The following is a 21,294-nucleotide window of genomic DNA, read 5'->3' as shown; positions in this document are numbered from 1 at the left end:
TGGCAGAAAGCAGGAAAAGAGTAGGAAGGCAAAATACTACAGCCTCCGGTCTCCCCAGGCAGTCCCCAATCCAAGTCTTAGAACTGACCGTGCTTAGCTTCCAGGAAGGGGCACATTCAGGCTGCTATGGCACTCAAAGGCTGCCAGGATGGCCAACCACAGGGAGGTATCTGGTATGAGCCAGGCATAGGGGAAAGGGAGAGCTAGGGAGTCGGGGAGGTTTGGAAGCAGTGTGACAAGCGAGAGAAAGCAGGAAGGGAGCGCGAACCCAAAGCCTCCAGCCCTCGGTCTCTCAATGCTGTCCCCCATCAAGCTCCAGCCAGGCCCATCCCTACTTTGCTTCTGGGCTGGGGTGCCCTGAGGCTGCTATGGCACCAGGGGCTGCTGGCACGAATCCCACAGGGAGGTCACGTGCAGGCTGGTACAAAAGAGGGGACCAGAGAGTAGGGAGGAGGTTGGGAAGCGCTGTGACAAGCAGAAGAACACAGAAAAAGAGAGGGAAGCCAAAGTTTCCAGCCTTCTTTTCCCCGAGGTGGTCTTTCATCCAAGCCTCAGCCAGGTCCAAACCTGTTTAGCCTTAGGAATGGGTGGCCCTCAGGCTGCTATGCCACTTGGGAGCTGCCACAAGAGATCCCTAAGAAAAGGTCAGGGGCTGCGGAGTGGCAGAGGTGGGCAGGCAATGGGGGACCTGAGAGTCAAAGGCCGGTTAAAAAACTGTTGGAACAAGTGGAATAAAGCAGGAAAGGATTGGGAAGCCAAAAGCCTATAGTCTCTGGTTTCCCGAGGTGGTCTCCCATCCCAGCCCCAGCCAGGCTCAACCCTGCTTAGCTTCCAGGTTGGGGCCGCTCAGGCTGTGATGGTGCTCAGTGACTTCGGAAACAGCCCCCTTCAGGGGGGTCCTGGGCCAAGGCAAGGCTGAGGCTGGCCAGAGAGTCAAGGTGTTGCTGGGATGCCTTGCGACAAGAGGGTGAATGTGGGAATGGAGCAAGAAGCCAAAAGCCTCCCATCCCCTGTACTCTCAGAGGGTCCTCAATCCAAGCTCCAGCCAGGCCCGACCCTGCTTAGCTCATGGACTGGGGCACCCTCAAGCTGCTACTGTTACAGAAAGGTCCCAGGCTGAGACAGGCTTGCAGGCTGTCAGCAAAGATGGGGTCAGAGACGGGGTGGTTGGGAAGTGTTGCAACAAGGGAGGGAAAGCAAAAAGCGAGAGGGAAGGAAAAAGCCTCCCGCCCCCAGTCTCCCCAGACAGCTCTCTATCCAAGCCCCAGCCAGACTCGACCCTGCTTAGCTTCCATGCTGGGGCCCCCTCAGGGTGCTATGGCATCCAAGGGCTGCCAGACAAACCCCTACAAGAACATCCCAGGCTGCCGTGGGAGCACAGGCCAGTGGAAAGGGGGCCAGTGAGTCAGGGGGCCATTGTAAAGCATTGGGGAAAGTGGGGCAAAGCAGAAGAAAGAGGATGCCAAAAGCCTCCAGCCTCTGTTTTCCCAGACCAGCCCCCATCTAAGCCCCAGCCAGGTCAGACGCTGCTTAGCTTCCAGGCTTGAGGGCCCTCCGGCTGCTAGCGTGACGGAGGACTGCCTGGACAGACATTTGTGGTAAGGTCCTGGGTCGCAGCAGCATGGGTGAAGGCAGGCCAGAAAGGGGAGGGGCACAGCCAGCGGATGGTCAGGAAGCATCATGACCAGCAGGGAAAGGTGGGAAAGAAGCAGGAAGCCAAAAGTTTTCAGTCCCCAGTCTTCCTGCAGTCCTCCATCCGAGCCCCAGCCAGACACAACCCTCCTTAGCATTTTGGCCTGGGAGTCCTCAGGTTGCCATGGGCCCTTGGGCTGCTGGAATTGACCCACATGGGAAATTTTCAGGCCGTGGCAGGGTGGCAGGAAATGTAGCCAGAGTCAGGTCTCAGTTAGAAAGCACTGTAAGAAGCAGCAGAGAGCAAGAAGGTAACAGAAATCCATGAGCCTCCAGCTCCCGGTCTCCCCAGGCGATTTGCCATCCATGTCTCCGCCAGGCCAAACACCGCTTGGCTTCCGGATTGGGGCGCCCTCAGGCTGCTATGGTGCCAGGGTGCTGCCGGGACAGATATCCACGGGGAGGTCCCTGTCCATGGTGGTGAAGCATTCAGGCTAGAAATGGGGGACAGAAACTCAGCGGGGGTTGGAAAGCATTGACAAGTGGGGGAAAGCAGGAAGACAAAACCCTCCAGCCCCCCACCTTCCCAAGTGGTCTTTCATTCAAGAACCTGCCAGGCTTGACCCTGCTTAGCTTGGGAGCAGGGGTGCCTTAGGCTCCTATGGTGCCCGGGGGCTGCTGGGCAGACCCCCATAAAAAGGCCCCAAGCTGTGGTTGGGGTGCAGGCGGGCAAGTGTGGGACAGAAAGTCAGTGGGCAGTTAGGAAGCATCGTGTCAAGCAGTGAAAAGTGGGAAGGAAGCAGGAAGCCGGAAGCTTGCAGCCCTCAGTTTCCCCAGGTGGTCTACCATCCCAGCCCCAGTCAGATCTGATCCTGCTTACCTTCAAGCCAGAGGTGCCCTCAGGCTGCTACAACACCCAAGGGCTGCCAGGCAGACCCCAAAAAGAAGGTCCTGGGCTGCTGTTGGGGCGCAAGTTGGCAGAAAAGTGGGCCAGAGAGTCAGGGGGCAGTTGGAAAGCGTTGCAATAAGCGGTGGAAAGCGGAAAGGGAGCGAGAAGACAAAAGCCTCAAGCACCCCGTCTCCCCAGACGGACCTCATACAAGCCCCAGGAAGGCCCAGCCCTGCTTACTTTCAAAACTGAGGCACCCTCAGGCTGCTACGGCCCCAAGGGCTGCTGGGGTGGCTCCACAAGAGTGGTTCCCCCACAGCCATAGGGGCAAAAAAGGATCAGCCAGAGTCAGGGGCTGTTGGGAAACGTTGCTACAACTGGGGAAAAGCGCGAATGGAGCGGAAAGCCAGGAGCCTTCATCCCCTACTCTCCGCACGTGGTCTGTCATCCAAGCCCCTGCCAGGCCTGATCCTGCTTAATTTCCAGCTAGGATACTATCAGGCTGCTATGGCCACCCTTGGCTGCCAAAACGGAATTCCAAGTGGAGGCCCTGGATCCCGGCAAAGGAGCAGTCAGATAATAAAGGAAAACCGCGCTTTCCCCAAACCAAACACCGCATGTGCTCACTCCTAGCTGGGTGTTGAACAATGAGAACACATGGACTCAGGGAGAGGAGCATCACAACTGGGGGCAGTTGTGGGGTGGGGGTAGGGGAGGGACAGTGGGGGATGGGGAGGGTGGGGAGGGATAACATGAGGAGAAATGCTGGATATAGTATACACCTAAAGTAAAATTAAGAAAAAAAAAAAAAAAAAGGAGGGGGAAACCAGAGAGTCAGGGGCACCAGGGAAGCGATTCCAAAAGCAAGGAAAAACGGTGAGGAAGGAGAAAGCCAAACACCTCCAGCCTCTGGACTTTCCAGGTGGTCCTCATTTTAAGCTTTATCCAAACCCGACATTGCTTTGCTCATCAGGCTGCTATGATGACTTCGGGCTGCCAGGTCTGACCCCCAGCAGGAGGTCCAAGGTGGCAGGTGTGCAGGACAAAGGGGTTCCAAAGAGTCAGGGGGTGGCTGAAAAGCGCTGTAACCAGTGGGGGAAAGCAGGAAGGGAGCCAAAAGCCAAAAGCCACCAGCCAGGGACTCTCCGGGCGGTCCCCCATCCAAGCCCTAGCCGGGCCCCACTCTGCTTAGCTCCCAGACTGGGGCGCCAGAGGTCGGCCTAGAGAGACCCTCCAGGGAGGTCCCTGGCCGTGGCAGGAGCGGGAAAGCGGAGACAGACTCGGACGGTGTTGAAAACTGTTTTGACAGCGGGAACGCGGCGGAAAGCCGAAACCCTCCGGCCCCCGGTCCCCCCCGCGCAGCCCCCTTTCAGGCCGCAGCCAGGCCCAACCGGGCTCAGCCTCCTCCAGGCGCGGCCCGAGAGCTGCTCTGGCAGCCAAGGGCGTGAGACAAACCCGGCGGGGGCGAAAGAGAGGACAGAGAGTCGGGGTGACCGGGAAGAGTCGGGGTGACCGGGAAGTGCTGGGCCGGGTGCGGGGCAGATTGAAGGACGCGGAAAGATGAAGCGCCCGGCCCCAGACGCTCCAGGCTCGACCCCGCGCAGCGCCCGGCTCCGCCCGCCCGTGTTCTCGCTGCAGCCCCGGGTCTTTTTGTGGGAGTTTCTTCTGGAAGGTTCCGTGGGCTGCAGCAGTCCGCGGGCGCCCGGGCCGGCCGGAAGCCACAGTGATGGGGGCCCGGAGGCTCTTGGCTTCCCGCTGTTTTCCTGTTTTCTCCCACGTGTCCCAACACTTCCTAACCACCGCCGCTCTCGGGACCCCGTTTCCCGCCTACCTGCACCTCCAACGTGGACGAGGACGTCTCCGCGCGGGTCCGTGTTGGCGGACCCGGGTCAGCACAGCAGCCTGAGGGCGCCCAGCACTGACGCCGAGACGGCGAGAGCGTGGCCGGGGCTTACACGAGGGGCCGCGCGGGGGCTGCAGGCTCGCGGCCTCCTGCTCGCCTCCCACCCGCCCCGACTCTCTTCAGCCCCTTCCCTGCTCGCCCGAGCCCCCGCCCTGGCAGCCCCCGGTCACCGCCGCAGCCTGAGGCCTTCCCAGCCTGGAAGCTAAGCAGGGTCGCGCCTGGCTGTGCTTGGATGGGGAACTGCCTGGGAAGGCCAGCCCTGGCGGCTCCTGGCTTCCTGCCCTTTTCCCTTTTTCCCGTGGTCGCACGGTTCTCACCACCCCGACTCTCAGACTGCTGTGGTGCTCGTGGGCTGCCTAGACGGAGCCCCAAAGGGAGGCTCCGTGGCGGGCCAAATCCGGGCGGGAAACTGAAGGCCAGAATGTAAGGGGGCGGTTGGGAAGCCCTTCGGCAAGCGGGGAGAGTGGAAAAAGAGCCGGAAGCCAAAAGCGTCCCGCGCCCGTTCTCTCCAGGGGGTCCTTGACGCAAGGTGCAGCAAGGCCTGACCCTGCTTAGCTTCTGCGCTGGGGAGCCCTCAGGCTGCTATGGTGCCCGGCACCTGTTGAAAATGACCCCACGGGGAGGTCCCGAGCTGCAGCATGGTTGCACAGGGATAAGAATGAAGGGACCAGAGAGTCAGGGGTCTGTTGGGAAACTTTATGACAAGCAGAACTTGGAAAAGAGTGGGAAGCTGCCAGCTTTCAGGCCCTTACCTCCTCAGGCTTTTTACCGTCCAAGCCCCAGCCAGTCCCAACCTGCTTAGGTGAGCTGGGGTGCCCTCAGGAAGCGATGGCATTTGGTGGCTTCCGAGATAGACCCCTTCAGTGAAGTCCCAGGCCACAGCGAAAACACAGGCGGGCAGAACTGGCTCACAGCCGCCCTGAAGAGGAAGGTCCCCAGCACCTTGTACACAGCAGCCACATAATTATTGAAGTCAGAGCAGGAATAGAGCTGGTCTGTGGGCACCACGTAGGCTTCTCCCGCCGAGACCTGCGTGTGGGGCAGCCGCAGCGACCAGCGGAGGTCCTGGTCAGCCCATGGGCCCTTAGTGGGCCTCAGTCCTCCCCATGGGCCTCCCCAAGGCTGCTGCAGAGCTGGGGACTCTAAAGGTGCCCTAGCTGGGCTCGGTGGCTCACGCCTGCCAGCCCAGCACTGTGGGAGGCTGAGGTGGGAGGATCACCTGAGGTCGGGCATTCAAGACCAGCCTGAGCAACATGGTGAAACCTGTCTACTAAAAATACAAAAATTAGCATGCCTGTAGTCCCAGCTACTGGGGAGACTGAGGCAAGAGAATCACTTGAACCCAGGAGGCAGAGGTTACAGTGAACGGAGATCCTGCCATTGCACTCCAGCCTGGGCAACAAGAGCAAAACTCCATCTCAAAACACAAAAGGGTGTTCCTATTACCCACAATTACCACTCGGGGCAAGGCTGTGTCCCCCAGCCCCCCACAGACCTCCAGGCCACCCCCATCAGGAACCCAGGGTTAGGCTGTACCCCATCCTGCCCCCCTCCCTGTCCCTCTGAACCCCTCCTGCCTTACAAGAATGACGGTGGCTGTGACAGTGACCCCGGCCATGAGCCCAAGGGTGATGGTGTCTGGACGATAGGGGTACGGGATGGAGTCATCCCCACAGTCAAATCCTCGGTTATACGAGGATTTTTGAAATTTTTTGTAGAGATGGGGTCTTGCTATGTTGCTCAGGCTGCTCTCAAACTCCTGGGCTCAAGCAATCCTCCCACATCAACCTCCCAAGGTGCTGGGATTACAGGCATGGTCGCTCCAGGTTTTTTTTTCCCCAAGGCCACATTAAGTTGTTAGTGGCTGAGTCAAAAGAGTCCTGGGGTCTGCTGACTCCTACTTCAGTGTTTCTTCAGCTAGACTACAGCCACTGTCATTCCTGGAAGTTGTCTGACGGTGGACTGAGATGGATTATTTGGGTGTGTAGCACAAACAGAGGAACATCTCTTAGGAGACTGAACCCTGAAGTTCTGTTGGGGCCAGCATGTATTCTGGGGAAAGGTTCCATAGCTCCCATCCATGACCAGGGAATAGGAATTAGGTACCAGGCGCGGTGGCTCAAGCCTGGAATCCCAGCACTTTGGGAGGCTGAAGTGGGTGGATCACTAGATTAGTTCAAGACCAGCCTGGCCAATATGGCAAAACCCCGTCTCTACTAAAAATACAAAAATTAGCTGGGCCTGGTGGTGGGTGCTTGTAATTCCAGCTACTCAGGAGGCTGAGGCAACAGAATCACTTCAACCTAGGAGGTGGAGATTGCAGTGAGCCGAGATTGCGCCACTGCACTCCAGCCTGGGTGACAAAACAACACTCAGTCTAAAAAAAGAAAATGCTGAGCATTGGCCAGGTACAGTGCGATGGCACACATCTGTAATCCTAGCACTTGGGGAGGCTGTGGCAGGCAGATCACTTGAGGTCAGGAGTTCCAGACCAGCCTGACCTACATGGTGAAAGCCCATCTCTACTAAAAATATGAATATTAGCTGGGTGTGGTGGCGGTTGCCTATAATTCCACCTACTCAGAATGCTGAGGCAGGAGAATTGCATTAACCAGGGAGGTGGAGTTTGCAATGAGCTGAGATCATGCCACTGTACTCCAGCCTGGGTGACAGAGCCAGACTTCATCTCAAAAAAGAAAAAAAGTTGGGTATGGTGGTGTGTGGTCTCAGCTACTTAGGAGGCTGCAGTGTGCAGATCACTTGAGCCCAGAAATTTGAGGCTTCAGGGAGCTATGGTAGAGTCACTGCAGTCCAGACTGGGTGACAAAATGAGACCCCTATTTCTAAAAGACTAATTTAAAAAATTAACAAAATAAGAGAGACAATATGATAGTATTCATCACCAATAAGAGATCAATCACATCACCCACTGAATCTTGCCAACAAGCTCAAACTCTAATCTAATGGGGTGAGCATAAATCCAGCTGCAAATATGCCACAAATTCAAAAGACAGAGAATGGGTTCACCTGCACCAGGGAAATCCAGACTTTGAGAAATGTTACAGGCCCAACAGTGTGGAGTCTTCCAAAATCCATAGAAAAGAAAAGGGATAGGCCAGGCAAGGAGGCTCACGCCTGTAATCCCAGCACATTGGGAGGCCGAGGTGGGCAGATCACAAGGTCAGGAGTTTGAGACCAGCCAGACAACATGGAGAAACCCCATCTCTACCAAAAATACCAAAATTAGCCAGGTGTGGTAGCACATGCCTGTAATTCCGGCTATTCAGGAGGCTGAAGCAAGAGAATCACTTGAACCTGGGAGTCGAAGGTTGCAGTGAACTGAGATTGTGCCATTGCACTCTGGCCAGGGTGACAGAGCAAGACTGTTTCAAAAAAAAAAAAAAAAAAAAAAAAAAAAAAATGGAAAAGGAATACAGGAGAAACTTGAGATTTTTTCTTTTTTAAAATTTTAGTTTTTTGGCCAAGAACGGTTGTTCACACCTGTGATCCCAATCTTTGCACTTTGAGAGACTTAGGTGGGCAGATCACCTGAGGTCAGGAGTTTGAGGACAGCCAGGCCAACATGGTGAAACCCCGGCTCTATTAAAAGTACAAAAATTAGCTGGGCATGGTCCCATGTGCCTGTAATGTCAGCTACTTGGGAGGATGAAACAGAAGAATGACTTGAACCCAGGAGGCGAAGGTTGCAGTGAGGTGAGATCACACCACTGCACTGCAGCCTGGGTAGAGTTTTAAAAAAAGAAAAAAATTAGGTTTTGTAGAGACAGAAGTCTCCCTGTGTTGTCCAGGTTGGTTTCAAACCTCTGAACTTAAATGATCCTATCACATCAGGATTACAGGTGTGAGCACTCACCCAGCCAACCAACTTGGGAGATTGAAAGAGGCTTAAAAGACATAACAATGCTGGGGAACAGTTATGTGCTAGAGATGCATAATAGGATGGCTCTACTCTAAAGAAACACAAAGAGGCCAGGTGTGGTGGCTCACACCTGTAATGCCAAACACTTTGGGAGGCCGAGAAGGGAGGATCACTTGTGCCCAGGAGTTTGGGACCAGCCTGGCAACACAGTAAGACCCTGTCTCTACAGGAAAAAAAAAAAAAAAGTTTTTTTTTTTAAATTAACCAGGAATGGTGGTGCACGCCTATAGTCCCGGCTACTCAGGAGGCTGAGGGGAGACAATCACTTGAGCCCAAGAGGTCAAGACTTCAGTGAGCCATGATCACACCACTGCACTCTATCCTGGGTGACTAAGCAAGAACCTGCCTCAAAAAGAAGACGAACAGAAAGAAGCAATTACTGTGAATGTCAGGGTTGCAGAACACTTCTGGAGAGAAGGGAGGGGCTGGCATTGTGCCCATCTCCAGCCCCTTCTGGAAGTACAGAGTCTAGTGGGGAACACAGCAGCACAAGTGGAGATTCAGGCCACAGCACCAGGAAGTTCCCTTCCACCTTCCCGCCTCCTTGCCCTTTCCTTTGGGGAACGGGACCATGATTTTCTTTCTTCTTTGCCTTTCTAACTAGATAGAGCTACTGATGGGAGAATTCAGATACAGGATGTATAGCATCAACATCCACAGCCAGCTGGAATTGACAGCTTTTTTGATACCCCAGTCAGGCACATCCTGGATTCCTCTGCTAAGTACATCTGGATGTTGCAGCTGTCCAGGATTTTCAGCCACATGCTCAGTGCCCACTCCCAGATCCTGGAAATCCCCTGACATTGCCCCAAAAAGGAGAGACACTCACTCACAATTCTGCATAGAAATTGTCTCTATGTGTCTTTTTTTTCTCTTTTTTTTTTTTTTTTTTTGAGAGAGAATCACTCTGTTGATCAGACTGTAGTCCAATGGTGTGATCTCAGCTCACTGCAACCTCCACCTCCCAGACTCAAGCAGTTCTCCTGCCTCAACCTCCCAAGTAGCTGAAGTTACAGGCACCTGAAACCATGCCTGGCTAATTTTGTGTGTTTTTTGTTTGTTTGTTTGTTTGTTTGAGATGGAGTTTCACTCTTGTTACCCAGGCAATGGCGCGATCTCGGCTCACAGCAACCTCTGCCTCCTGGGCTCAGGCAATTCTCCTGCCTCAGCCTCCTGAGTAGCTGGGATTACAGGCACGTGCAACCACGCCCAGCTAACTTTTTGTATTTTCAGTAGAAACGGGGTTTCACTATGTTGACCAGGATGGTCTCGATCTCTTGACCTCGTGATCCACCCGCATCGGCCTCCCAAAGTGCCGGGATTACAGGCTTGAACCGCCGTGCCTGGCCTCAATTTTGTGTTTTTTGTGGAAATGGTTTCACCATATTGGTCAGGCTGGTCTTGAACTCCTTGTCTCAAGTGATCTGCTCTCCTAGGTCTCCTAAAACGCTGGAATTACAGGCATGAGCCACCATGCCTGGCCATTTCTGTGTCACCCCCCCAGGCCAGCCTCTGCATGTTTGGGCTTGATGAGGCTGTGGCTGTCCACCTGGCTGCCTGTCATCTTTAGTCTCTGTGTCTCCTTGATTTTACTCAGCTGCCCACAAATTCGTTTTCTTTTCTTTCTTTTGTTTTTTTCTTGAGATGGAGTTTTTGTTCTGTCACCCAGGCTGGAGTGCAATGGCATGATCTCGGCTCATTGCAACCTCTGCCTCCCATGTTCGAGCAATTTTTCCTGCCTCAGCCTCCCAAGTAGCTGGGACTACAGACACGTGCCACCATGCCAGGCTAAGTTTTGTATTTTTAGTAAGATAGGGTTTCATCATGTTGGTCAGGCTGGTCTCAAACTCCTGACCTCAGGTGATCCACCCACCTCGACCTCCCAAAGTGCTGGGATTACAGGCATAAGCCACAGTGCCCGGTCTCAGTTTTTAAACTCAGCCTGACTGGGCTTCTCTCACTAGCAGCTAAGAGCTCTGACCCCTACAGCCTTCTGCCACCCAGCAGGAGGTGTTTGGATGTTTCTGGATCTAAAATCCAAGTGTCTAAGCCTACCAGTACTTGCAAGTGCAGATGGTCACACAACTTTTTGACTTTACAATGGCACAAAAATGAACACATTCAGTAGAAACTGTGCTTCCAGTACTGATACAATCTGTCCGTTTTTCACGGTTAGTATAGTATTCAATAAATTGCATGAGGGCCAGGCACAGTGGCTCATGCCCTTAATCCCAGTACTTCAGGAGGCTGAGGTGGGAGGATCTCTGGAACCCAGGAGTTTGAGACCAGCCTGGGAACATAGTGACACCCTGTCTCTATAGAAAAGATAAAAATTAGCCACATGAAATTGTGTGCACCTGTAGTCCCATCTACTTGGGAGGCCGAGGCAGGAGGGATCACTTGAGCACAGGAGATTGAGGCTGCAGTGAACTATAGTTATGCCACTGCACCCCAGCCTGGGTAACAGAGCAGGACCTCATCTCTTAAAAAATAAAAAATTTTGGCTTATGCCTGTAATCCCAGCACATTGGGAGGCTGAGGTGGCTGGATCGCGACGAGGTCAGGAGTTCAAGACCAGCATGACCAACACGGTGAAACCCCATCTCTGCAAAAAATACAAAAATTAGCTGGGTGTGGTGGCATGCACCTGTAATATCCCAACTCCGGAGGCTAAGGCAGAAGAATTGCTTAGAACCTGGGAGGTGGAAGTAGCAGTGAGCCGAGATTGCACCATTGTACTCTAGCCTGGGAGACAGAGAAAGACTCAGTCTCATAATAAATAAATACGTAAATAAAAATTTAAAAGTCGGTCAACTATTGCTTCATAAGGACAGCATTTCTGTTTGGGCTGATGAGAAAGTATAGAAACAGATGGCACTGATTGTTGCACAATATTGTGAAGCTACCAAACGCCACTGAATTGTACACTTAAAGGTGGTACATTTATCCAAGTTTATTATGTTTCTACAAACATTCACGAAGGCTGGACCCCTGAAATGTCAAAGTCATGATCCACGCTGGGAAAGGGTGAGTGGGTTTTGTTCTCCTTTTAGTACTGCTCGGTTTGTTCTCAACCTGAAGTTGGCTGGGCTAACATCCAATGCTTGGTAGGGTAGGTGTATTACATGCATTTGCAGACTGAGTAGGGTGGCTCACACATGTAATCCCTGCACTTTGGGAGGCTGAGGTGGGCAGATTGCCTAAGCTCAGGAGCTCAAGACCAGCCTGGACAACTGGGTGAAACCCTGTCTCTACTAAAAATACAAAAATTAGCTAGGTGTGGTAGGGTGCTTGTAGTCTCAGCTACCCGGTAGGCTGAGGCAGGAGAATCGCTTGAACCCGGGAGGCAGAGGTTGCAGGCAGTGAGCCAAGATGGAATCACTGCACTGCAGCCCGGGCAACAGAGCCAGAATCTACCTCCAAAAATAAAAATAAAAATAAATATGACAGGTACAGTGGCTCAAGCCTGTAATCCCAGCACTTTGGGCAGCTGAGGCGGGTGGATCACAAGGTCAAGAGAACGAGACCATTCCGGTCAACATGGTGAAACCCCGTCTCTACTAAAGATACAAAAAATCATCTGGGCATGGTGGCACGTGCCTGTAATCCCAGCTACTCAGGAGGCTGAGGCAGGAGAATTGCCTGAACCCAGGAGGCGGAGGTTGCGGTGAGCCGAGATCGCGCCATTGTACTCCAGTCTGAGTAACAAGAGCGAAACTCCGTCTCAAAAAAAAAAAAAAACAACAACAACAAATTACCCTGCCTCAGGTATTGTGTTACAGAAGCACAAAATGGACTAAGACGCAAATGTGGGAAACAACTCTCTGAAGGTGTAGCGAAAACGGTACTGACCTAAGTCTCTTTAACAATGAACAGAATCTGTAGGCTAAAGGAAAATAAACTATACTTCATCATTGGATTCCATTTTATAAAGTTCTTTCCAACAGGGTAATGGTGAACAATTGTAAAACCACAGTATCTGTATCTGGAATCAAACAATGAGTTATATAAGTCACAGATGGTAGGAACCAGGTCCCTCACTGTTGAAGTGGGAGGTTATAAATTAGCAAGGGTAGAAGGGTAGATTCATGTGATAGTAGATCAGAGGTGAAGACATCAACATAAACTTGTGTTTAGTTTAATACAGATACATGCAGTTCCACATCGAAACCTTCCTAACTAGGTGTGTATAGGTAGGTGACATACACACACATACTTCCTAGCATTGCTAATGAGAGACTAGACACAATGTGCTCACTCAGCAGCCAGATACAAATTTTCCTACCATTCTGAAAGGAATCAGGCTCATTGAAGAAATGTCTGATACTAGAACCAGGACAGTAAATATATGAGCCAGGATAATCTTGAAGTATCAGAAAGTAAGTACTAAAAAAAAATTGAAATATGTCAGCCGTGTGCAGTGGCTCAAGCCTGTAATCCCAGCACTTTGGGAGGCCGAGGCGGGTGGATCACAAGGTCAAGAGATCGAGACCATCCTGGTCAACATGGTGAAACCGCGTCTCTACTAAAAATACAAAAAATTAGCTGGGTATGGTGGCACGTGCCTGTAATCCCAGCTACTCAGGAAGCTGAGGCAGGAGAATTGCCTGAACACAGGAGGCAGAGGTTGCGGTGAGCCGAGATCGCGCCATTGCACTCCAGCCTGGGTAACAAGAGTGAAACTCCGTCTCAAAAAAAAAAATAAATAAATAATTGAAATATGTCAAAGGACAATTGGAGCCAATAAAAAGAGCTACCGCTGGCCAACACAGGAATGAACTGTTCAACATACTGCTGCAGTGTTTAATACTAACTAAAGCTTCAAGTAATTATCTATGTGTCTCCATTTGTATGGGTAGGTGAATAAGCAAATGGAGTTGAATAGAAATCTCCTTTGCAAAAGAATTCCAAATACTTAATGTAGATACTCAGCCATCAAGAAGGTGGAACTAACGCCTCACTCCTTGAGTATGGGCTTTACATATGTGTGAACTTATTTTTCACATTTTTTTCTTGTGCTGTGGATATGTCCTGGGTTCATTCTCTAAAATGCTGTTCACCTTAGACCAGGAAAAAAAATAATAACCTTACAGATTCTATTTCAATTCATGGATATTTTAACAAGAGTGACTTTGTAAAAATATGTTCCATTGGCTGATTGACTCATTGTGACTGGATCACTTATTCCAAATATTTCTTGTCTGTTTTTTCCAGTGTCTACCTTTTAGCCATAATACACCAGAATCAAATATTGGCCACTGGGAAAAAGTATTTAAAGAGAAAAAGAATGTGAACTGAACTTGTGACCATGATAATTCAATGTCTCACCGCAACACTTCCTAAAACAGAAAAGTTTAAAAAGATATTTAAAGTCAATTTCCTCAATAGGGCTTTGCAGAAAATGAGGAAACTAGAGAAACAAAATTGGCAGGACACCCTATGGGTGATTTTAGATGTTTCTATGTTTTATAGGGAAAAAATACTTTACATTTAAAATAATCACAAAGAATTATTGGAAACCCAAACTCTGGAATGTTTCCAAATTTAGTTGAACTTCTGTGTAATTATTTAGCTAGTCATGAAGTTGATACTTTTTTAAAAATCTCTGCCTTATTTGTGTAATAAAATACACAATGAATAATTAATGCTCATAGGAAAACACGTTTGACCTTGTAAAAAGAAAATCAATCTTGGGGAACCAAAATCACTACACTAAAGGGAAAAGTCAAGCTGGGGACTGCTTAGGGCAAACCTGCCTCCCCTTCTATCCAAAGTCACCCATCTTCTCACCAACATAAATGCATATCGATTGCCTCATTTGGAAAGGGTAATCAGCAACTCAAAAGAATGAAACCATTCATTGTTATCTACCTATGATCTGGAAGCCCCCTGTCTGGCCTTCTCTGAGTTGTCTCACCTTTCTGGACTGAACCAATGTACATCTTACACATAATGACTGAAGTCTCATGTCTCTCTGAAATGTATAAAACCAAGCTGTGCTCCTACTACCTGGGGCACATGTTGTCAGGACCTCATGAGGATACATCACAGGGGCGGGGATCCTCAAACTTGGCAAAATTAACTCCCTAAGAAATCTAAGACCTGTCTCAGATTTTTGGGGTTCATACATGTAATGTAGGTTGTTAATGTTTGTAAAACACACATTATTCTATCTACTATTAAAACTATACTGCCAATTAACCTTAGACTTTCTCAACAAAATAAAAATGTTGAGGTACAAATAATATATTTAAACTTAAATCATGTTGCAAGTTTTCATATGCCTACATTTTATTATTTAATATGCCTGTTTTGACAACTTTAATGCTGTAAGAAAAATGAGTAATTAAAACATCAATAAAAGTGTTTACAGGGGGTGGACATGTTTCCTCCGGCCTCAGGATTGGGGTGACTTGAAAGGCACCTGCCCATCCCCAGCTTTCATTCCAGCTGTCCTGATGGTGGCTCTAAGCATTTCTCCTTTCTCTATATGAAGACCTCACCCCAAAAACAAACCCAAATCTCACAATACGTTAGGGCACACTACGATGATGAGCAGCCAAAGCCTCAGGCAAGAGATGTTTCTGAAAACAAGACTTGTAGAATATAATGTGTGGAAGTAAAGCCAGTGTCAGAGTTCCTTCCTCTGCACATGGGGAGCAGACAGGAAGCTTTTGCCTCACCTTCCTCACGTGGCCTGCAGCCACATCTCCCCAGGTCAGACTTGAGGAGAACAAAACTTTGGTCTTCACTGTGGACATGCTACCAGGTGCTCCAAAGCCATGGCCTCTCCTCAGGTGGGTCCTGAGGAGAACAAAGCTCTGCTTCTAATCCTAACCTCATCCCTAGACTTTGACCCTGACCCTAAACTCTGATCCATACCCTGGTCTATAATTCTGACCCTAACTTTGACCCTGACTTTTATCTTGACCCTGACCGTGACCCCACCTCTAACTATACTTCCAGCCCTGACCCTGACCCAGACCCCAATTCTAACCCTATTATCACTACAATCTGTCTCTAATCTTACCCTCTAGTGCCAAACAGCTGTATCCAAAAGCACCTTTTGATTATTTAACTTCTTTTCCTTGAATTCTCTAAGGCCATCCTAAAGGAGATGTCATTATGTATTCTGCAGTCCCTCTGAGTGGTATGGCTTCAGATAAGAAGTTCTAACACTTTGCAAGACAGAAGAAGTGTGAAGGGTAGCAGCACTGGGTTGTCAGGAATGCATGCTGGCATTCACAATAGTCATTGGCGCTGTTCTCCACATATTTTCAGTTCATTTTTTATCAACGCATTCTGACTGTTCCATCCCACCTACTTAAATGTTTGCATGGCCACGTGACTTCATTTTTTTTTTTTTTTTTTTTTTGCCATTGGAGGTTAGAAGACATAATATGTGACTTCTTCAGGAGAAATCTCCAAGAAACAGTTCTATCCAGCATGCTTTTTGTCTTTTCTAGAGCAATGGGGATCTTACTGATGGTACCTCCTTCAGCCTCGATTCCTGTGTTAGGACGACACAGCACAGAGCGACCACTCACCTGACCCATGATGAGATGCAAATAAATGAGGAAGAAGATTTTTGAGCCACTGAAACTAGGAGGTTGTTTGTCACCATGGTTTAACCAGCCCCCACTGACTGATGCAGGGCTGAAGAATGAGTCAGAACTGGGTCTGGACATGTGAAGTGCACTCCTCCAGGCTAAGTAAAGTTCAAGTCTTGTTGCAAAGGTAACAGTGAGCACGATGTGTTATTAGCATGAGTGTGGGATACATAAGGTATGTCAGGTGAGAATAATGAGAGACTCAACGTTAAAAGACAGTGCCAGTTTGGACTGTGGAGAGATTCCAATGTCCTCCTTAGCATTTGAGACTGTGATGGCTGAACAAACTCATTAAGATCCCTAAATGAAGGCTTGGGATAAACATCCGAGGGTGTCTAATATACCAATTATTCATCCTAGAATGGGCAGAGTCCTTGACCCCATTCTAGGGAGACTTCCAAAAGAAAAAAGACCTGCATTTCTCCAACAACCCACACTGACTTTCCTGCACTTCTGAGCTGTGGCTAACACTCCTCATCTTTCATTCTGTCCTCAGTGTTTTGGGGAAACACCTTTAACTTTCTCTGACTTACAGGTTAACAAGTGGCCCTTATAATTCCCTCCAGAAATAGAAAAGACTAATGATGAGGGAGTCTGAGCTCACAGCAGCAAGCGGGCATGTGTGCCCAGCAGCCACGTGCCTCATCTGCTAGATTGCTACATACGATGTTCTGCAATGTTGCTTAACACAACGGGACTCTCTCGCGACTCAGAAGGTTTAATTCCTCACCTGCTTCTTTTTCTGCCCTCTTGGGCTCCTAAAATGAAAAGACCTTTAGGCTGATACAGTGAGTCAAAGGAGTGCCAACTGTATCACAGCAAAATAAAGATCCCTAAAAAATCCCTGGCCTAAGATGACAGCCTTGGCTGGGTAAGTCTGAATGTGCTCACAGTGGACATGGGAGCGTGAAGGTGGTCAAAATGTTCACGTTAAAGAACTTCCGCACAGACTGCAAGAAAAGAGGGAGGAATGGAGATGGCAGCACGAGTCCCTAAAATAATAGCAGATGTTTTGAGATCAGTTATATTCTTTCGGACAAAAATTAGAGACAGAAACCAAAGTTTAGCCTGAAGCGACAATTAACTGGGCAATGAGCCAGAGGCACATGTGGCGTAGACAGATTTAAGTGTTCTCCCTTATATTAATATAAATACTAAATTGATGTCATATAAATATAAACACTTGGGTCTACAGTAGTTTTAAAGATCTCACAAATGGGTTTGACTTTTTTTTTTTTTTTTTTTGAGACGGAGTTTCACTCTTCTTACCCAGGCTGGAGTGCAATGGCACGATCTCGACTCACTGCAACCTCCGCCTCCTTGATTCAAACAATTCTGCCTCTGCCTCCCTAGTAGGGACTACAGGTGTACGCCACCATGCCCAGCTAATTTTTTTTATTTTTAGTAGAGATGGGGTTTCACCATGTTGACCAGGATGGTCTCGATCTCTTGACCTCGTGATCCACCCGCCTTGGTCTCCCAAAGTGCTGGGATTACAGGATTGAGCCACCGCGCCCAGCCTGGGTTTGGCTTTTGAAGGTTAGCACTGATGGTCCAGAGAGTTCATTTCGTTCCAGAGAGAGAAAGAGAAGAATTTCTTGGGTCCCTTCAGGAAGGCATCTGGCTTTGCCTCTCCTTGTATGTTTGAACTATGCATACGGCAGAAGAAGACAGAATTTCACAGATTTAAGGTGTGAAAAGTCCCTGGGTGCTTTAAGAAGCCTGGAATTCTTGGAAAAATAAGTTTGTCGAGACAAAATAAGTTGGAGAAGGTTGTTATTGAAGTGAAGCAGAATTGCTGTTAGTAATCTGCTTATTATCCTCACCCTCACCCCCTTAACCTCTAACCCTAAACACTAACCCTACCCCAATCTCTCATCCTACTCTTTAACCCTGACCCTTGACCCTTGATCCCAACCCCAAAACCCCAACACTGACCCTAAACTTAACCCCTAACCATACCACTAACCTTAACCCTTTACATCTGCCCAGATTCTCCAGAAGAAGCAGGGACCCTTGGGTCCCAGCTGTGCACCACTGCATCTGGCACAGGACTCTGTAGCAGTCCCCAAAGAGGCACCTGAAAGTCCACTGTGCCAGCCATGCAGTGGAAGCCCAGGGTGTATTCCCACCTCCAGAACCAGGGCCCAGTGCCTGCATCACGCTGATCATGGATGAAGTGAGCTGGGATACCCAAAGTCTTCATAAGACCAAGGCTCTCTCATACCTCTGTTATACTGGACTGAGCACAGAAAGTCAACACCAAGACAAAACTATGCCAAATTACATGGTTTATTATGCCAGCGACCACGGAGGACTCATGTCTCTCTAACCTGTGGCAATGAAAGGAGGGTGACAAGACTTTTCTATGCCCACCTTTGGGGGTGAGAGTGTGGGGCAGGGGTGGAGGTGAAGGGATTCAGACATTCTGAGGGCCAGAGGACTTGTTGTCACTTTGATTGTTACCTAAGTGGCTTACAGAAGTCAAGATAAGCATTAGTTTGCACATTGTCTGAGTTAAGGTAGAAATAACAGATCTTACTCACTTATTACAAGCCTCAGGAGTCAGGATGGAATTAGATGGGGATGCTTATTCTGGTTATTACCGGTAAGCAAAGACTAGCAACTCTGGCAGTTACTGATAAGCAGCTTTACCTTTTGCATTTTGCAAAGTAAACTAGCAGCTGTATTTACAGAGGCCAAGGCCCACAGTCACTGTGAGGAGAATGGGGCAGCCTTTACAACTTATTTTTGAAAATCAGCTTTATCTTTTATACCATGGTGTTGTTTAGGCTCTAATTCTAGGCCACCACACCTCCTGTCACAGAGCGAGACGCAGACCCAGCAGCACGGCACACCCCCTCCTTCCCTCCGCGACAGCTCGGCAACCTTCCAAGTAAGTGGCCTTCCCTGATGACACTCCAAGCACAAAGCACTGGACTTTCACACAGTGAGGCTGCACACATTATTCTGTGTAGATGCCCACTTAGGCTGCTGGGAGAAAGGCTGGTAGAGGGACCCTCATGTTGCCCTGTGGTATGCATGCTCTGGTTTGTACGACTGCAAGCCATTTATGAGAAACTCGAGCTGAAACACTACTTGTTTCCAACGTTTTGTCGGCAGAGGATTTACAATGTATGCTCCCAAACAAGCTAGCCACAGAGCACACTGACTACTTCCCCTCTTAAGTCGCTCTGAGGGCCTCCACATCAGTCCTAGAATTGGAAGATTGGTGGAGAAGAACTGGGATGTTGAGGGGTACTGGATACTTGCTGGACACCAGCCTCCCCTCACCTAAGCTTACAGACAACCCAGATCCTGCCTGATAAATCAGACATTTTAACACACACAGCTGTCGATAGCAGGACTTACAGATGCAAAACTATAAGGCAAAGGATTGTCTCAACTCCTTGGTGTCTCAAGGAACTAAAACACTGCCTAGCACAGGTGCACCATCAGCCTTATCACTAAATACTCCTCTATATTTTATTCATCTTTGATTGTGGAAGTGATGTGATAAACACAATGGACTAATGATCTTTGAGATCTCTTCACGGGATCCTATCTGGGGGACCTCCAGATCTGCCAACACAGAGAAGGCATCCATAGACATGTGCAGGACAGAGGCCAGATAAAACTGTCTCTCAGCCTCAAAGTGGCCTGGCAGTCACAGGAACGCCCACGTGGGGTCTGGCCCATACAAGGAGTCAGGCTTTCAGCTTGAGGCACCCCACTGCACCTACAAAACCAAGTTGTGCCTAACAAAGAAGAATCAGCCAGCCTACTCTCCCTAATGAAAGATTCTCCCCGGGGCCCAAAAACTTGGGGGTAACGCCTCCCTCCTCAGGCTTGGTCCCAAGGTACAAGACCACATGCACCAGCAGCATGGGTCAGCAAGCGAGTAGAAGCCAGAAAAGGGCAGGCCGGAAGACAAGGAGCCCCTGAAGATCAGGATAGAGGCCGTCTAGGTACCACGAAGCAGTTACATCAGACTGGAACACGTCCCATTTACAGGAGACTAGAAAACCCCAGCCTCACCCTCACTTGGGGGCTGACACTGTTTTAGGCCTCAGCCCATCTGCAGCCAGGCGCTCATGAAAACAGCATGTTGCTCCACACCACCTCAAGCTGTTTGTTGGCGCTCTCAGGGTTCGAACCAATAATAGAGCATTGAGCCTAATATCCCAGGTGGTAATCCAAGAGCGATATCTGTGTGACACCCCTCCTCCTCCACCCTCCATATCCAAGCGACACCCCTCCTCCTCCACCATCCGTATCCAAGTGACACCCCTCCTCCTCCACCCTCCATATCCAAGCGACACCCCTCCTCCTCCACCCTCCATATCCAAGCGATCACCAAGGATACAAGCCGGCCAAGCAAGGTAGCTCACACCTGTAAGCCCAGTACTTTAGGCAGCTGAGGCATGTGGATCACCTGATGTCAAGAGATCGAGACTGCTCTGGCCAACACTGGAAAACACTGTCTCTACTAGAAATTCAAAAATCAGCCAGGCGTGGTGGCAGGTGCTTGTGATCCCAGCTACTCGGGAGGCTGAGGCAGGAGAATCACTTGAACCTGGGAGTCACAGGAGGCAGTGATTTGAGATCACACCATTTCCCTCCAGCCTGGGCAACAGAGCAAGACTCTGTCTCAAAAAAAAAAAAAAAAAAAAAAGAAAGAAAAGAAAGAAAGAAAACAAAAGAATTACTATAGTTTTGTCACCAGCAAAGGGGTCTTGTCCCAGACCCCAACAACAGGATTTTGAATCTCACACGAAATGGAATTTATGGTGACCCGCAGAGTCTAGTGACATTAAGAAAGTTTATTAACCACTACTAAGTGACAGAGCAGGGAGTTATCAGAAAGCAAGAGGAGGAACGCACCTGTTTCAAAGAAATTTTTTTTTGAGATGGAGTTTTATTCTAGTCACAATGACACGATCTCAGCTCCCTACAACCTCTGCTTCTTGGGTTTAAGAACTCTTCTGCCTCAACCTCCCAAGTAGCTGGGATTACAGGTGTGCACCACCACACCCGGCTAATTTTTTTGTATTTCTATTCCATTTTAATTTATTTTTGTTATTTAATTTATTTTATTCCATCCCCATAGAGACTGCCAAAAATTGCCAATGCTGACTACATTTCCAGTCATCATGGCGGGGTATTGGGAAAAGTTTTCAATTAGCAATAATCGCTCCTTGGATAAAGCTCATTGGCTACGATACTGCCACTGTGCAAAGCTATATTTTTGTATTTTTAGTAGAGACTGGGTTTCACCATGTTGGCCATGCTGCTGTCCAACTCCTGGCCTCAAGTGATC

The 21,294-nt window shown here is 49.4% G+C and overlaps 1 protein-coding gene and 1 non-coding gene across 2 annotated transcripts in view; both read right to left on the bottom strand.

The window, feature by feature from the left end:
- The window catches only part of LOC141581208 (phospholipid phosphatase 2-like), a 129,896-nt gene that overhangs the window by 22,888 nt on the left and 85,714 nt on the right, over positions 1-21,294 (bottom strand). The window lies entirely within an intron of this gene.
- LOC141581342 (U4 spliceosomal RNA) lies at positions 21,076-21,216 on the bottom strand. The gene has a single exon (XR_012513936.1). It is a non-coding gene; the product is annotated as a U4 spliceosomal RNA (small nuclear RNA).

This window comes from Saimiri boliviensis, chromosome 14 (genome assembly GCF_048565385.1).
Source record: "Saimiri boliviensis isolate mSaiBol1 chromosome 14, mSaiBol1.pri, whole genome shotgun sequence".
NCBI lineage: Eukaryota > Metazoa > Chordata > Mammalia > Primates > Cebidae > Saimiri > Saimiri boliviensis.
The sequence above is the reverse complement of the archived record's forward strand: the minus strand, read 5'-3'. Positions and strand labels throughout refer to the sequence as shown.